This window comes from Grampus griseus, assembly GCF_964374135.1.
Source record: "Grampus griseus genome assembly, chromosome: 19".
NCBI lineage: Eukaryota > Metazoa > Chordata > Mammalia > Artiodactyla > Delphinidae > Grampus > Grampus griseus.
The window spans coordinates 5,112,008-5,129,040 of NC_139013.1; the positions used below are offsets into that span (position 1 = coordinate 5,112,008).

Consider the following 17,033-nt stretch of genomic DNA (forward strand, 5'->3'; position numbering starts at 1 on the left):
GGTGTTTTTCTGGCTTTGGGGACTGTCACAAAAGCCTGTCTCAAGGGCACTATGACAATGTTGTTCACATATACCAACGATCATACATTTTAGCCTCTGTAAATGGTGTAGAAATTTATCCCAGGATGCTAAATATGAACTGATCTGTTGTTGATGCCACATTTTTCGTTGCCTGTGTGCCATTGTTCATTTACCTCAACAGCTAATATTGAAGAATCTTAATGAGGGAGCTTATGAAGTGGAATGATACTTTCAGTGATGAAGCATCATTTGTTTTTTTTAAGACAGTGGTACTTTCATTTTGTATATTCATATGCATTATACATGATTCTTATTTGTATTTATTATTAAGTTCATACATTTTGTGTTAATCTTCGTGTTTTTGTTTTTATGTTTGCAGTGTGTGGGTTGGTTGATTGGGGAAGGCCCCCGCGCCCCGCCATGGTAGAATTGATCAGTCCCTTTTAGAGTTCTTTATGTATTCTAGATGTTAATCTGTTATCAAATATATAATTTGCAAATATTTTCTCTTATACCATAGAGTCTTTTCACTTAGAGCATGCTTTAATTCACAGTATTTTATCATTTTGATATAGTCCAATTTATCTGTTTTTCTTTCGTGGGCTGTGTTTTTTAGTGTTATCTGATAAGTCCTTGGTGAATCCAATGTCAAGAAACATTCCTTGTATGATTACTTCTAGTACTTTCATACACTTGGGAGTTAGGTTTAGCTTTTTGAACCATCTTGAGTTAATTTTTTTCTGTCGTGTAAGACAGTGGTGCAACTAAATACTTTTGTTAGTGGGTTTCCAGTTTTCTCAACACCTTTTGTTCAGTAGACTGCCCTTCTCCCATTGAATGGTCCTGACACCCTTGTGGAGCATCAGTTTAGCATATACACAAGTTTTTTTTTCTGATGTCTCTGTTCTGTTTCAAGGATCCCTCTCTCTGTCTTGATGCCAGTACCACATTGTCTTGGTAAGTTTAGCTTTGGAAGAAGTTTTGAAATAAGTGTGAGACCTTCAACTTTGTTTTTTTTCAAGCTTATTTTTGTTATTCAGGGTTTCTGGAGATTCCATATGAAACATCGGATGGATTTTTCTGTTTCTTTGGGGAAAAGCTATTGGGATTTCACTAGGGGATAATTTGACGTGTTGACCAGTTTGTGTAGTATTGACTTTCAGTCTAGGGATTTGAGATACCTTTGCATTTATTTGTGTCTTTTATAAGCTTTTTCAGTGGTCTTTTTTTTTTTTTTAATATTTATTTAATTATTCGGCTGTGCCAGGTCTTAGTTGCACCACTAGGGATCTTTAGTTGCAGCATACAGGATCTTTTAGTTGCAGGAATCTTTAGCTGTGGCATGTGAACTCTTAGTTGCAGCATGTGGGGTCTAGTTCCCTGACTAGAGATCAACCCTGGGCCCCCTGCATTGGAAGTGCAGATCCTTAGCCACTGGACCACCAGGGAAGTCCTTCAGCAGTCTTTTTAATTTGCAGTGTACAAGTCTTTCCTGTCATGTATAACATTATGTCTAAGTATTTTATTTTATTATTTGATGTTATTGTAAATGGAATTGTTTTCTCAATTTCTGTTTTGATTGTTCATTTTTAAGGTTTAGAAACTGAATTGATTTTTCCATGTTGACTTGGTGTCTTGTAAGTTTATTGCAGTCTTTCATTATTTCTAGCAGTTTCTTTTTTTACAGAATCTTCAGGGTTTTCTTTTCTTTTTTTTTTTTTTCGGTACGTGGACCTCTCACCGTTGTGGCCTCTTCCCATTGCGGAGCACGGGCTCCGGACGCGCAGGCTCAGCGGCCATGGCTCACGGGCCCAGCCGCTCTGCAGCATGTGGGATCTTCCTGGACCAGGGCATGAACCCGTGTCCCCTGCATTGGCAAGCGGACTCTCAACCACTGTACCACCAGGGATGCCCTTCAGGGTTTTCTACATGTTATATAATGTCAGATAATTTTGCTTCCTCTCATTATTGGGATCCCTATTATCTCTTTTTCTGCGTCTGTGTTCTTTCTAGGACTTCAGGTATTATGTTTTTTTAGAAATATTGAGAGCAGGTATCCTCGTCTTGTTTCTGATCTTAGAGGAAAGCTTTCATTCTTTCACCATTAAGTATGATGAGAGCTCTGAGGAGCTACTCCATTGCAGCATGGCTTTCAGCATAGTCCTATACCTTTTCTGAACAGAGAACATATTCAGACATAATGAGGTTGAACCCAAGTTTGTGTGCTCAGTGAGGCCAAACAAACTGAAACTTTAGAGTTTGGAGCAGAGAAAGGTTTATTAATCAAAGAGGCACCAACCCGGAAGATGGTAGACCTAAACTTGCCTCAAATGCATTTTGCGGGTTGGCCAGGGTGTAAGATTTTTGGAGAGAAAAGGAGAGAAGGGAGGGGAGTGTCTGTGATCCCAGCTTCCCTGTAAGATCTCAGCTGCAGACTTTGGGCACCACGTTGTGGCATCTTCCTGATTATTCTGTAGGTTTCTGCAAAACAAATTCCTAATCACAGTCTTCTGATCCCTTAACTTCCTTCTGGGAGAAAGCAAAAGCAATAGTTGTGACATTTTATTATTTACTTAGAACCGATGTGACGGCTTAAGAATTTTACTTCTCACTTGGTCCTCTGACTGTCATCAATTTTTTCAGTCCTCTTGGGGCCGCTGGTTGAAGCCACAGTTTGGGCTCATAGATCAAGGTATCAGTTTAAGCTATGAGTCATGGGAAAGATTATGTTGGGCTTGCTTTTCCTTTCTTTCTGCATTCCCTCCTTCCCCTAATGAGTATCTGCTTGAATCTGCTCTTTGAAACTCAGGGAAGATCCAGGAGACCGAAGCCTTTTTCTACCAAGAGGAATCACGGCACTTGGAAAGGCTTTTGGTATCTAGGAGGTATCTAGGAGGGCCCTGCTGGGTTCCGTTTGTTTCAGTCCCCCGTTTTCTTTGATACTGCTCAGTCTTGAGGGGAACAGGTGTGGGAAGACAAGAAATGGAATAAAATTTTGGATAGAGAGATTAATCAAACTCAGCAGGGGAACACATATTTAGGGAGACTCACTTTTACAATCATGGCCTCCTACTCTACTGGACTGTTTATTCGGTTTCTTTGTATCTGCACATGTGTGTACAGAAGAAACTCATTCTTCTCCTTTAGATGGCCTTTTCCTGTTTTTTTTTTTCTTCTGATTTTTGCTAAGAACATTCTTGTGCAATCTCGTGGAATATTATGTGTTTTTCTGGAATGTAAGTATGACAGTGGAAATTATGGAATATACAGTTGGATACATTACACAGCAAATCATATAATAGATATAATCCTGCTTTCTCCCTACAGCATCTCACTCTCTCCCTTTTTAAATCTCTCTTCTTTCTGTCCTATACTCATAGTATAATTCTCATAGTTAAAAATCGACAGTATCATATCAATTGCTAAACCAATTCTTTTTTTTTAAGGTCAGTATCTTAGTTGCCCTCGTACAGTTATATTCACACAGGTACGCAGTTACCAGCTGTGCTCCCATGTATACATATACGCTGCCCGCCACTCAAATCCTTTCTCAGTCCTGACTTTTCCTCACATGGTATCTTGATGTCCTGGAAACACTGTCATTTGCTCCAATATTTAAGTTGTTCTCCTTGTGGTCCCCAAATCGACAGCACTCCTTCACCCATCCATCCACATTCCACATCACTCACACCGTAGAAATGATCCCTCATAATCTGTTGAACAACTTTCTCAGGACATGACCCAAGGCGCTACCTGCCGCAGTGATGACTCAGAAACCATTTCCCAGAGGGACGGCCGAATAAACTTAGTAGTTACACAGCTGACTTCTTCTTGCATCTCCCTTGACGTTTTCCTTCTAAACTTCTGGTGTTAGTTGTATTATTTGGTAATCTGTCCTGCCTGTGGGTGGTCATGCTTAAGAATGAGCGTTCTCAGTCTATAGGTCCAGATTCAAGTTATGGTTCTGTCACCCCTTTCTGTTGGTTAATGTCAGTTGTTAATGTCAGTTGGGTTAATGTACATAAACCTGTGCCTCTACTGCCCTGATTTTAAAAATCATGTTAATTTACCTCAAGCCTTTTAAAACAAATTTTTGCTGTTAGCTGGCTTAGACTATTGCATGTTTTTTCATAAATAGTGAAAAGTTACTTTTCTAGAAAAAGATACGTTAGTATTCTGTCATGTTTTTCATGATACACCTTTGTCTTCATTATATCCTGTCTGCTTTTCGTTTGCACTTTGTTCTCAGCAACGTGTCTGACCTCAGTTAATGAGTATACAAAGTGTTACTGTTCATCCCATATATTTTGGAACTACCTTTTTAATGGTACTGCATAGATAGGGAATTCTCTACTCATTGCCTGATAGAGAACTGAAGAATATTTTACATATTAATTTATACGTGTGATTTACAGATGATGGTTGTTCAGCATGTATTATGCAATACGACTAACTTGTTAATGTTATAAAACGCTTTTCCTTATGGGTACATAGTTTTATAGCATGATTGAGAAAAATGCATTGTTTTCTTAACAGCTGTTTTGTTGGATTCTTCACTTCCTCTATGCTGTATCTGTTTTACAATTCTAAAGAGACAGTTACTTAGATTATTCACCGGCAGAGCTAATTTTGTATTATTTACCATTACAATATATTGTCAGTTATTTAGCATTGATTTATGTATAGGAAGTAGGCAGAATATATCTGCAGTATAAAAATTTTTCTCCTCGATTATGAGCCAGCAGCATGCTTACTGTTAATGAGTATGGTCTTTGGGGTTATGGTGGAAAAATACCCTTTCTCTGAGAGCCGACATATGTTTGTCAAATGTGAGTGTTTTTGTCTTAGGAGTTTGAAACTAGACTACCCTAAAAGTAATTTGAATTATATTTTATCACTCTTTCTTTAGTTAAGCATTACATGCTTTGAGTTTATCAAACTTTTAAGATCATGTTTGGGAAGTTTCCTAACTGTGCTTGGTATAAGTATTACTTGTGGTGTAATATCATGTATTCAACATGAAATATTTATTTGTGAATTGTAGTGACAGGATACCTATAGATGTTTATGTCTTGTAGATATTTTTCCTATACATGTGATCAAGCAATTACAACCAAAAGTGAACACTGATCCAGGAGAAGTGTTCCAAACACTGATGTTGGGAAGACCTGAAAACGATGAAATCAAACATTTGCACATCAGAGAAATCCAGGAAGATATGTATGACTTTGAGTGTCGGTGCAGAGGTAATGAAAGAAATGACAAAGGAATGCCTGTAACCCATGATGGAAATCTCACTGATGAAAGAGATTGACATGGTAAAAGGGTTGTAGGAATCAAACCCATTGGAAATAGGCTTGGATTAAATGTTCAAAAGAAACTGCAGATATTTAAAACTGATGGGATATCTTATGAATGTAATGAAGTTGAAAGATCTAACAACAGTAGTTCCTCATTTTCACCACTTCAAAGAATTCCTCCTCATGTCAAAACCAACGTCCCTAATACATATGAGAATGATTTTATCCATCTTTCAATACAGACACAAGATCAGAAAGCACTCAGGGAAAGACCTCACAAATGTAATGTGTGGCAAAACCTTTCTTCAGGGATCTCACCTCATTAGACATCGGATCATCCACACAAGAGAGAAACTACGTAAATGTGATGTATGTGGCAGAGTCTTTAGTCATAAGGCAAAGCTTGCAACCCATCAGAGGATTCATACTGTGGAGCAGCCTTACAAATGTAATGACTGTGGCAAGGTTTTTAGTCAGTATGGAACCCTTGCAAGTCTTCAGAGAGTTCATACTGGAGAGAAACCTTATGAATGTAATGAATGTGGTAAGGCCTTTAGTCAAAAACCATATCTTCGAGTTCATTGCCGAATACATACCGGAGAGAAACCTTTCAAATGTAATGAGTGTGGCAAGATGTTTAGTCGGAAATCAAACCTTGCAGTTCATAAGAGAATTCACACTGGAGAGAGACCTTTCAAATGTAATGAGTGTGGCAAGGCCTTTAGTGTAAAGGGAAACCTTTTAAGACATCAGAGAGTTCATACTGGAGAGAAACCTTACAAATGTAATGAATGAGGCAAGGCCTTTAGTCGAAAATCACATCTTTGAGTTCACTGGAGAATACGTACTGGAGAGAAACCACTCAAAGTAATATGGTTTGCTAAGTCTCATTTTTGAAGATCAAAAATGTAGAACAGTGAGAATTTATGTTGAAGAGCGAACTTTCAAATGTAATGGATGTTGTAAATTTTTACATCAAGTATGCACACCTTTGGTGTTGAGAGCATTCATACAGGTCAAAATATATACACATGGAAGCTCTTTGAAATAGTGTGTCCGTATGGTTCACCCAAGAACACATATTTGGGAGAATTCTTAAAAATTTAAGGCATCTGGTGAATATTTTGAGCAATTCTTACAACAGCCCGTACACTAGAGAATGCATACTAGGAATAAATCTTTACCTCTTTGAGATGTTACATACAGCAGAACCATGACAAGTCACCCGCTGTTAAAACTTACGACATGATGTGTATATTTGAGGAAGAAGGACATGTATGGAAATGGCCCATTGTCTTCAGTGTATAAAATATTCAATTATTTGATTTTTCTCAAAAAGAATACATTACTATTTGTGCTTTTCAATCTGAAGTTTGAAGTAATAGGGGAGAACAGGGACTTCCCTAGGGGGCCAGTGGTTAAGATTCCGTGTTTCCAATGCAGCAGGTGTGGGTTTGATCCCTGCTCGGGGAACTAAGATCTCAAATGCTGCAGGATGCGGCCAAAAAAAAAAGGATGAAGTAATAGAGAAGAAGAAATATGATTCCATATTGGACTTGTTTCTTTTACTTTAACCTTTGTATTCTATTGCTTTTGGTAGAAGTCAGTCACTAAAGGGATGTTGCCTATACACTTAAATTATATATAATGGGCCATCTCTGGATACACTGCCACCCTTGTAATGAGTGTTAATGTAAAATACCTTTGCTTAGCTCCCAGGAAGCATCCTGACCAGACCCGCCTGTGAATGGCTTCAGGAAGGAAGAAATTAACATACCCCTTCCAGAGTGTCACCAGAAAGTAAACCAGTGCATCTGAGAAAAAAATGGAAAATTTTATTTGAGCCAAAATAGAGGATTGTATCCTGGGAAGAGCATCTCAGAAAGCTCTGAGAACTGTTCTGCCTGTTAGAAATCAAAGCACAGTTATATAATTTTTGTGAGACAGACAGTTATACATCAAATGACATATATATATATATATATATATATTTTTTTTTTTTGCTGTACGCGGGCCTCTCACTGTTGTGGCCTCTCCCGTTGCAGAGCACAGGCTCCGGACGCGCAGGCTCAGCGGCCATGGCTCAGGGGCCCAGCCGCTCCGTGGCATGTGGGATCCTCCCGGACCGGGGCACGAACCCGTGTCCCCTGCATCGGCAGGCGGACTCTCAACCACTGCGCCGCCAGGGAAGCCCCAAGTGACATATTTTTGACAGTTCACATAATCCAGGTCTAAGCATCATTGTGGTAGGTCATGTGAACCTTTACAAGATCAAAAAGGAATGTTATCCTTTAAGGAGTTGCCTTGTTGATGCTAGGAGAATGTGTCTTTATGGTTGAGTATTTATTCCTGCTGATGTGTCAGGTTTGGTTGATGTATCAGGCAAATACACAATGCACAGTGCGGGGAGAGAGGAAGCCAAAAGGCAGAGAAGAATTTATGTAAATTTTTCTTGTCTTGCCATAAAGTATAAATTTTATTTCACGGGAGTCTGACCTGAAGCAGGACTTTACTCTCTCCCCTTTTAGTATCAAAGAAACCTGGGGCTTCCCTGGTGGCGCAGTGGTTGAGAGTCCGCCTGCCGATGCAGGGGACACGGGTTCGTGCCCCGGTCCGGGAAGATCCCACATGCCACGGAGCGGCTGGGCCCGTGAGCCATGGCCGCTGAGCCTGCGCGTCCGGAGCCTGTGCTCCGCAACGGGAGAGGCCACAGCAGTGAGAGGCCCGCGTACGGCAAAAAAAAAAAAAAAAAGAAGCCTGAATTCTAACTCAGGGGAGATGATTCTTTGGGACAGTTGTTGACTATCTTCTCGGTCTGCTGGTTTTCTGAATAAAGTTGTCATTCCTTATCCCAGCAACTAGTCTCTCGATTTATTGGCCTGCAGCGAGCAGTAAGAGCTTAGCATTGGAAACATTGTGATCTTATGCCTTCATTACAGGCCTTGATGACAGTCTCTGGGAAGGAATCAGTAAGATGAAGGGGCCAACTTCATTAGTTGTGGTTCATTCGCATCCATGTTCCCTGGAAAAACAAGGCCCCTAAATTATTAAATTCAGTAGTGTGTGAATTAGCATGAGGGAGGGCCAGAGAATAGTGTAAGACTGTGACTTGACTCATCATGATTATTATATTCAGGGTGCCCTTTCATAGATAGACCACTGTGTGCTATAGTGCAGAATGCTTTACCAGCTGACCATGAACAACGCAGGAAGAATATCAAGTGATTGGGTTTTATTTGGTTTTGTTTTTATTTTTTAAATTTTTTGGCCTTGCCGTACAGCATGGGGGATCTTAGTTCCCCAGCCAGGAATGGAACCTGTGCCCCCTCCAATGGAAGCACTGGAACCAGGAGACTTAACCACTGGATCGCCAGGGAAGTCCCTGGGCTTTTTTTTTTTACCTGAGAGGAGAGTGACAGGTTACTGGGGACTGTTTATCCAGTAGCAATAATGCAGGGGTAGACTTGGTCACTTTCTCCATTGAGTGGCAATAGTAGTTTTATATATCTATGTTTAAAGGAAAATTAGTCTTATTGTTGGAAATTGAAGAGAGAAATATTCTGGAGAGGAACATTTAATGAAAATATTCAGAATAGTGTGTGTATATATATGATTCACACTTAACTCTCGCCGTTACATTTTGCTGCTGTTTTATTCAGAATGTATCATTAGTCTCCTGTTTCAACTAATAAAATAATCAACTTCGTTACAACACTGGATGTATGTTATTCCTTTTTCCAACAGTTTTATTCTGTCTCTGTACTTTATAGCAGAAGCTAGCAATGCACTGTTAGTATCTCAGGGTTGAAAGCATCTATAACAATCTTTCCAATATGGGATCGAACAACATACAAGTCGGAGATTATATACTCGTAATTTGTACTTGAGTTATTCTCTCCACACTCTGTTGCAGAATATTCAAATGTCTATAATGCAAATCGTATAGCAGTGCCTTTCAGACTTTTGACTTCAATTAGTGTACAACAGTTCAACCAAGGAAATGGAAAGACCTAATTGGCTTTATTGAATGCTTCATGAATTGGGCAGCATCACACCTAGTAAATAAAGAGGTGCTCCATGGAGCTGTACAAAGTGGAAGAGCCCATGATGTTGAGCATCTTTTCAGGTGCTTTCTTTTTTTTTTTTTTTTTAATTATTTTTGGCTGCGTTGGGTCTTTGTTGCTGCATGCGGGCTTTCTCTAGTTGTGGCGAGTGGGGGCTACTCTTTGCTGTGGTGTGCGGGCTTCTCATTGTGGTGGCTTCTCTTGCTGTGGAGCGTGGGCTCTAGGCACGTACACTTCAGTAGTTGTGGCACATGGGCTTCGTTGCTCCATGACACGTGGGATCTTCCTGGACCAGGGCTCGAACCCCTGTTCCCTACCTTGGCAGGCAGACTCTTAACCACTGTGCCACCAGGGAAGCCCTCAGGTGCTTTCTGAATGTGTGTCTATGACAGGTTTTTGGTTTGTGTTTACTGTGAAGTTTTTCTATGGATATAGAACTCTGCACTTCCTATACTTAGGTGACTCTTTTCCCTCGTTAGGGAATTTTTCAGTTATTGTTTCTTCAGATATTTTCTCAGGCCCTCTCTCTCTCTTCTCCTTCTGGATCCCCTATAATGTGAATATTGGCACACTTGCTGTGGTCCCAGAGGTCTCATAAACTGTCCTCCTTTCTTTTCATTCTTTTTTCTTTTTTCTGTTCGGGGGTGGTTTCCACTACTCTGTCTTCCAGCTCACTGACCACTCTTCTGCCTCATTTAGTCTACTGTTGATTCCTTCTAGTTTTTTTCTTTACATTTCAGTTGTTGTATTCTTCAGTTCTGTTGGATTGTTATACTTTCTAAGTCTTTGTTAAAAACTTCATTCCTTGCTCTGTGCATCCATTCTCCTTCTGACGTCTTTGATCACCTTTATGGTCATTACTCTGAGCTCTTCCTTTGGTAGATTGCATATCTTCATGTAACTAAGTTCTTCTGGGGTTTTATCTTCTTCCTTTATCTGAACCATAATCCTCTGTTGCCTCATTCTGTCTAAATTGCTACTTGTATTTTTAGGTATGTGGTAGGTTAGCTGAGCTTCTCATCCTTGGAGGGATGAGAAAGTGTCTCCCACTTTAGGCGACATCCTTTGTGTCCCAGCAGTACACTCCCCTCTTGTAAGCCAAGGGTCAGGGGCCAGCTGGTCCCAGGGTTGTGTCTGGCCTGTGTTTGCAGATTCTGTCTGTAGACTGCAGGACTTCAGTTTTTTTGCTTCTCACGTGTGCCCCATGGTGGGTGAGGCTGGTCTCGAGGCTTGTGCCTGCCCACTGGTGGGTGGAGCTGGGTCTTGGCCCTCTGGTGGGCAGGGCCAGGTGTAGATGCATGTGTAGAGATGGCTGTGGGCTCAGGATTTCTTTAGGCAACCTGTCGGCTATGGTTGGGGCTGTGTCCCCACCCAGTTTCTTGTTTAGCCTGAGCAGTCCCAGCACAGGAACCTACAGGCTGTTGGATGGTGCTGGGTCTTGGTGCTGACATGTCAGCCTCCTGGAGAGCTCATGCAGATGAATGCTTCCCGAGATGTCTGCCACCAGTGTTTAAGTCCCCAGTGTGAGCCACAGACGCCTCCCCAGTAGACCATGTAAGACCAGCAGATAGGTCTGGCCCATGCTTCTATCCTATTACTGCTTTTGCCTTTTGTCTCTGTATGTTGGCCTTTGAAGAGTGAGGTATTGGGCTTCCCTGGTGGCCCAGTGGTTAAGAATCCACCTGCCAATGCAAGGGACACGTGTTCAAGCCCTGGTCTGGGAAGATCCCACATGCCGTGGAGCAGCTAAGCCCATGCACCACAACTACTTAGCCTGTGATCTAGAGCCCGTGAGCCACAACTACTGAGCCCGCCCGCCACAACTACTGAAGCCCGCGCACCTAGAGCCTGTGCTCTGCAACAAGAGAAGCCACAGCAATGAGAAGTCCGTGCACTGCAATGAAAACCCAACGCAGCCAAAAATAAATAAATAATTTTTTTTTTTTAAAAGTGAGGTATCTGTGAGGGAGTGAGTCGCGGGTTCCCACAGGGCTTTGTGAGAGGGGTGAAGGGTCCAGCTGAGGTCCTTTGCGGACCAGATCGGATCTGGGAAGCCAAGCTGGAAAGGTCACCTCCCTTTCCTCTCACACCCCACCTTAGTGCCACCCCCCAGCTTCCCGCAGCCCTTGGTATCCATTGGATTAACCTCCAAGGGCGTCCCAGTCCTCACCTTGCCGTCCACCTGGCCTAGGCCCTTAGTTCTCTGTTAGTGCTGCCCCTGTGAGTTAGGCCATTTCCAGGGAAAGTTTAGGTAGCTGGCTTGCTGCAGGGGCATGGGGTTGTCTTGGGTGACCTCAGAACCAGGGTCCTAGGTGAAGGTGGCCAGAATGAACCAGATCTGATTGTTGCACAGGCACTGGTACGACCTAGTGCAAAAATGGAGGTGGTTCTTCCAGCCTAGGCACCCTTTCGCAGAGAATGATGGTGTTAACAATTTCCTGTTCTTCATGCGACTGTTACCAATCAAGATGGAACATGCTGAAGCCTTTTCTCGTCCCCTGAGTCGGAATGATGTTGGTTTAATTTTCTGTTTGATGATATTTGATGCAATAACATACTTTACAATCGAATGGATGATGGATGCCATTCATCCAATCAGAAAGCAAAAGCTCTGAAACAGAAAAATTAAGCCAATTGCCGTGAAAAATGTGAAGATTTCAGAATATGAAATGAGTATTGCTGCTCGTCAACTAGACCGTCTGAACACGTATGTTACTTGGAGTGATATAGGAGGTTTAAATTATGTCATTATGGATCTGAAAGATACAGTCATCTTACCTATCAAAAAGAAACATTTGGGGCTTCCCTGGTGGCGCAGTGGTTGAGAGTCCGCCTGCCGATGCAGGGGACACAGGTTCGTGCCCCAGTCGAGGAAGATCCCACATGCCGCGGAGCGGCTGGGCCCGTGAGCCATGGCCGCTGAGCCTGCGCATCTGGAGCCTGTGCTCCGCAACGGGAGAGGCCACAACAGTGAGAGGCCCGTGTACCGCCCAAAAAAAAAAAAAAAAGAAACATTTGTTTGAAAATTCCAAGCTTCTGCAGCCTCCAAAAGGTGTTTTTTCTCTATGTGCCTCCATGCTGTGGTAGAACATTGATTACCAAGGCTACAGCCAAAAAAGCAGGTTGTTTTCTTAACCTTCAGCCTTCAACACTGACCGGTAAGTGGTATGGAGAATCTCAGAAACTACCTGCTGCTGTTTTCTCCCTGCCATGAAGCCACAGTCTTCCATCATCTTTATAGATGAAATTGACTCCTTTCTATGAAAACGTTCAAGTTCTGACCATGAAGCTACAGCCATGATGAAAGCTCAGTTGATGAGTCTTTGGGATGGATTGGGTACTGATCACAGGTGCCAGGTCATAGTGATGGGAGCTACGAATCATCCTCAGGATTTTGACTCAGATATAATTGGAAAAATGCCTATGAGATTTCATGTCAACCAGCCTGTTCTAAACAAACCTCAATGTGGGAGTTGGCTACCGGCGATGCATCCAAAAAGATATTGCTGTGATTTATGTATCCTGACATATTTTTGAAAATAATGTGTAATCTGCTGTTTTTTAATGTTGTCCTAAAATTCTTGATTCTGTCCCATGATTTGATGGTGGTATGGAGTTCATCCATGCAAGGTGATTTTCTTTGTCCTTGTTCTGTCAATTACTGAGAGAGATGTATCAGAATCTCAAGGTGTAGTTGTGGATTTGTGTATTGATCCTTTCAGTTCTATCAGTTGTTGCTTCACAAATTTTGCTGCTGTTCTTTTGTGCATGTACACTTAGGATTGTGTGGTCTTCATGGTAGATTGGCCCTTTTTTCATTATGTCATTTGCTATTACCCTTGGTAGTTTTATTTTCTTTGAACTTTATTTTATCTGCTATTAAGAAGACACTCCTCTTTCCTTTCAGTTCATGTTAACATGGTGTAACTTTTTGATTCTATTGACAATGTGAGTGAGATAAATCTTTGTTGTGTGAAGCTGTTCCCTGCATTGTAGGACGTTTACCAGCATCACTGAACTGTACACACTAGACACCAGAAGCACTACCCCAGTTGTGACACTAAAAGGTGTGTCCAGATTTTTGCAAATGTTTCCTGGGAGTAGTGTGATCTCCCGTGGATATCCTTTCAGTAACAGAAAAGATAGTAGTATGGCATTTGGTTTTCAACTTCCTTTGATGTAATATTACAATCAAGACCTGATATTATGAATGAACAAGCTGTTTTCCAAGCAAGAGGGATCTCATGAGACCATTATGAGATCCTCACTGGTGATGGAAGTTGTATTCGTATAGACATTTTTTTGTTTTCATTTCAGTTGGAACTGAGGTGAATGTATTTTGTGTGTGAACAAAGTAAAGATAACTTTCTTTTATTTATTTTTTTATTGAAGTATAGTTGATTTACTATGTTTCAGATGTACCACAAAGTGATTCACTTATATGTATATTTTTTTCTGATTCTTTTCCATTATAGTTTATTACGAGATATTGAATATTGTTCCCTGTGCTACACAGTAGTTCCTTGTCGATTATCTATTTTATATATAGAGTGTGTATATGTTAATCTCACATTCCTAATTTATCCCTCCCCTCGTTTCCCCTTTGGTAACCGTAAGTTTGTTTCTACTGTCCCTAAGTCTGTTTCTGTTTTATAATTAAGTTCACTTGTATCATTATTTCAGACTCCACATATAAGTGATATATGATATTTGTCTTTCTCCATATGACTTACTTCACTTAGTATGAAAATCTCTAGGTCCATCCATGTTGCTGCAAATGGCATTCTCTCATTGTCTTTTATGGCTGAATAATATCACATTGTATACATGTATGTACCACATCTTCTTTATCCACTCATGTGTTGATGGACATTTAGGTTGCTTTTGTGTCTTGGCTATTGTAAGTAGAGTCGTGATGCACATTGGAGTATATATGTCTTTTTGAAGTAGAGTTTTCATTTTTCTGGATATAGGCACAGGAGTGGGATTGCTGGGTCATATGGTAACTCTATTTTTAGTTTTTTAAGGAATCTCAATGCTGTTCTCCGAAGTGGGTGCACCAATTTACATTCCCACTAACAGTGTACAAGGGTTCCTGTTTCTCCACACCCTGTCCAGCATTTATTGTTTGTAGACTTTTTAATGATAGCTGTTCTGACTGGTGTAAGGTGGTACCTCGTAGTTTTTATTTGCATTTCTCTAATAATTAGTGATGTTGAGCATCTTTTCATCTACCTTTTGGCCATGTGTATGTCTTCTTTGGAGAGATGTTTATTCAGGTCTTCTGCCCATTTTTTTATTGGGTTGTTTGGTTTTTTGATATTGAGCTATATAAGCCATTGTATAATTTGGAAATTGACCCGTTGTTGGTTGTCTCATTTGCAAATATTTTCTCCCATTCTGTAGGTTGTTCTTTCATTTTGTTTATGGTTTCCTTTGCTTTGCAAAAGCTTTTAAGTTTCATTAGGTCCCATTTGTTTATTTTTGCTTCTGTTTCCATTACTCTAGGAGAAGGATTCAGTATATCTTTCTATCTGTTTGTGTCATCTTTGATTTCTTTCATCAGTATCTTATAATTTTCTGAGTACAGGTCTTTTGCCTCCTTAGGTAGGTTTATTCTTAGGTATTTTATTCTTTTTAATGTGATGGTAAATGGGATTGTTTCCTTAATTTCACTTTCTGATGTTTTGGTTTTACTGTATTCAAATGCAACAGATTTCTGTATATTAATTTTGTACCCTGCAACTTTACCCTCTTCATTGGTGAGCTCTAGTAGTTTTCTGGTGGCATCTTTAGGATTTTCTATGTATAGTATTATGTCATCTGCCAACAGTGATCATTTTACTTCTTCCCAATTTGGATTCCTTTTATTTTTCTTGTCCAATTGCTGTGGCTAGGGACTTCTTTCTGATGAAGCTGTACTAATAACATATTACAGTATTATTTCCAATCATTTATCACCCTCCTGTGAGGTCATGTATGTCTGCCCTTTGATATCAAGCTTGGCCAATTGACATAGGCAACCCTTCCATCCCTTTGAGAGGATTGCTCTTCCCTCCCTATTTTATGCAAGCTTGGTCATTTGAGTTCCTTGGCCCATTTGGTGTGAATAGAATGACATGTTTTTAAGTGGTGCTGGGAAAACTGGACAGCTACATGTAAAAGAACGAAATTAGAACACCATACACAAAAATAAACTAAAAATGGAATAAAGACCTAAATGTAAGGCCAGACACTATAAAACTCTTAGAGGAAAACATAGGCAGAACACTCTATGACATAAATCACAGCAATATCCTTTTTGACCCACCTCCTAGAGAAATGGAAATAAAAACAAAAATAAACAAATGGGACCTAATGAAACTTAAAAGCTTTGCACAGCAAAGGAAACCATAAACAGGATGAGAAGACAACCTCAGAATGGGAGAAAATATTTACAAACAAACAACTGACAAAGGATTAATCTCCAAAATATACAAGCAGCTCATGCAGCTCAATATCAAAAAAACAACCCAATCCAAAAATGGGCAGAAGACCTAAACAGACATTTCTCCAAAGAAGATATACAGATTGCCAGCAAACACGTGAAAGGATGCTCAACATCACTAATCATTAGAGAAATGCAAATCAAAACTACAATGAGATATCACCTCACACCAGTCAGAATGGCCATCATCAAAAAATCTACAAACAATAAATGCTGGAGAGGGTGTGGACAGAAGGGAACCCTCTCGCACTGTTGGTGGGAATGTAAATTGATACAGCCACTATGGAGAACAGTATGGAGGTTCCTTAAAAAACTAAAATTAGAACTACCATATGTCCCAGCTATCCCACTACTGGGCATATACCCTGAGAAAACCATAATTCAAAAAGAGTCATGTACCACAATGTTCGTTGCAGTTCTATTTACAATAGCTAGGACATGGAAGCAACGTAAGTGTCCATCGACAGATGAATAGATAAAGAAGATGTGGCACATATATACAGTGGAATATTACTTAGCAATAAAATGAAGCGAAACTGAGTTATTTGTAGTGAGGTGGATGGACCTAGAGACTATCATACAGAGTGAAGTAAGTCTGAAAGAGAAAAACAAATACTGTATGCTAACACATACATATGGCATCTAAAAAAAAGAAAAAGGTTCTGAAGAACCTAAGGGCAGGACAGGAATAAAGATGCAGATGTAGAGAATGGACTTGAGGACACGGAGAGGGGAAAGGGTAAGCTGGGATGAAGTGAGAGAGTGGCAATGACATATATACACTACCAAAGGTAAAATAGGTAGCTAGTGGGAAGCAGCTACATAGCACAGGGAGATCAGCTCGGTGCTTTGTGACCACCTAGAGGGGTGGGATAGGGAGGGTGGGAGGGAGATGCAAGAGGGAGGGGACATGGGGATATATGTATATGTATAGCTGATTCACTTTGTTATACAGCAGAAACTAACATACCATTGTAAAGCAATTTTACTCCAATTAAGATATTAAAAAAAAGAAGAATGGCATGTTTACATGGACGCTTTCAAAGTCTTTGTTCTGTATAGCCTTGTTTCCTCTCTACTGCAAGAATGTTCTTGGGTAGACTGAAATTTTACCCTTAATGACAATTGAATTATAGAAATAAGCAAGAGGTGATAATAATG

The 17,033-nt window shown here is 40.4% G+C and overlaps 1 pseudogene across 1 annotated transcript; it reads left to right on the forward strand.

Annotated features, from left to right (window-relative positions):
- The first annotated feature begins 11,853 nt into the window (after positions 1 to 11,853).
- LOC309836657 (outer mitochondrial transmembrane helix translocase-like) lies at positions 11,854 to 13,312 on the forward strand (annotated as a pseudogene). The gene is made up of 3 exons: positions 11,854 to 12,174; positions 12,395 to 12,851; positions 13,293 to 13,312. The product of its transcript is annotated as an outer mitochondrial transmembrane helix translocase-like (transcript).
- Positions 13,313 to 17,033: the final 3,721 nt, after the last annotated feature.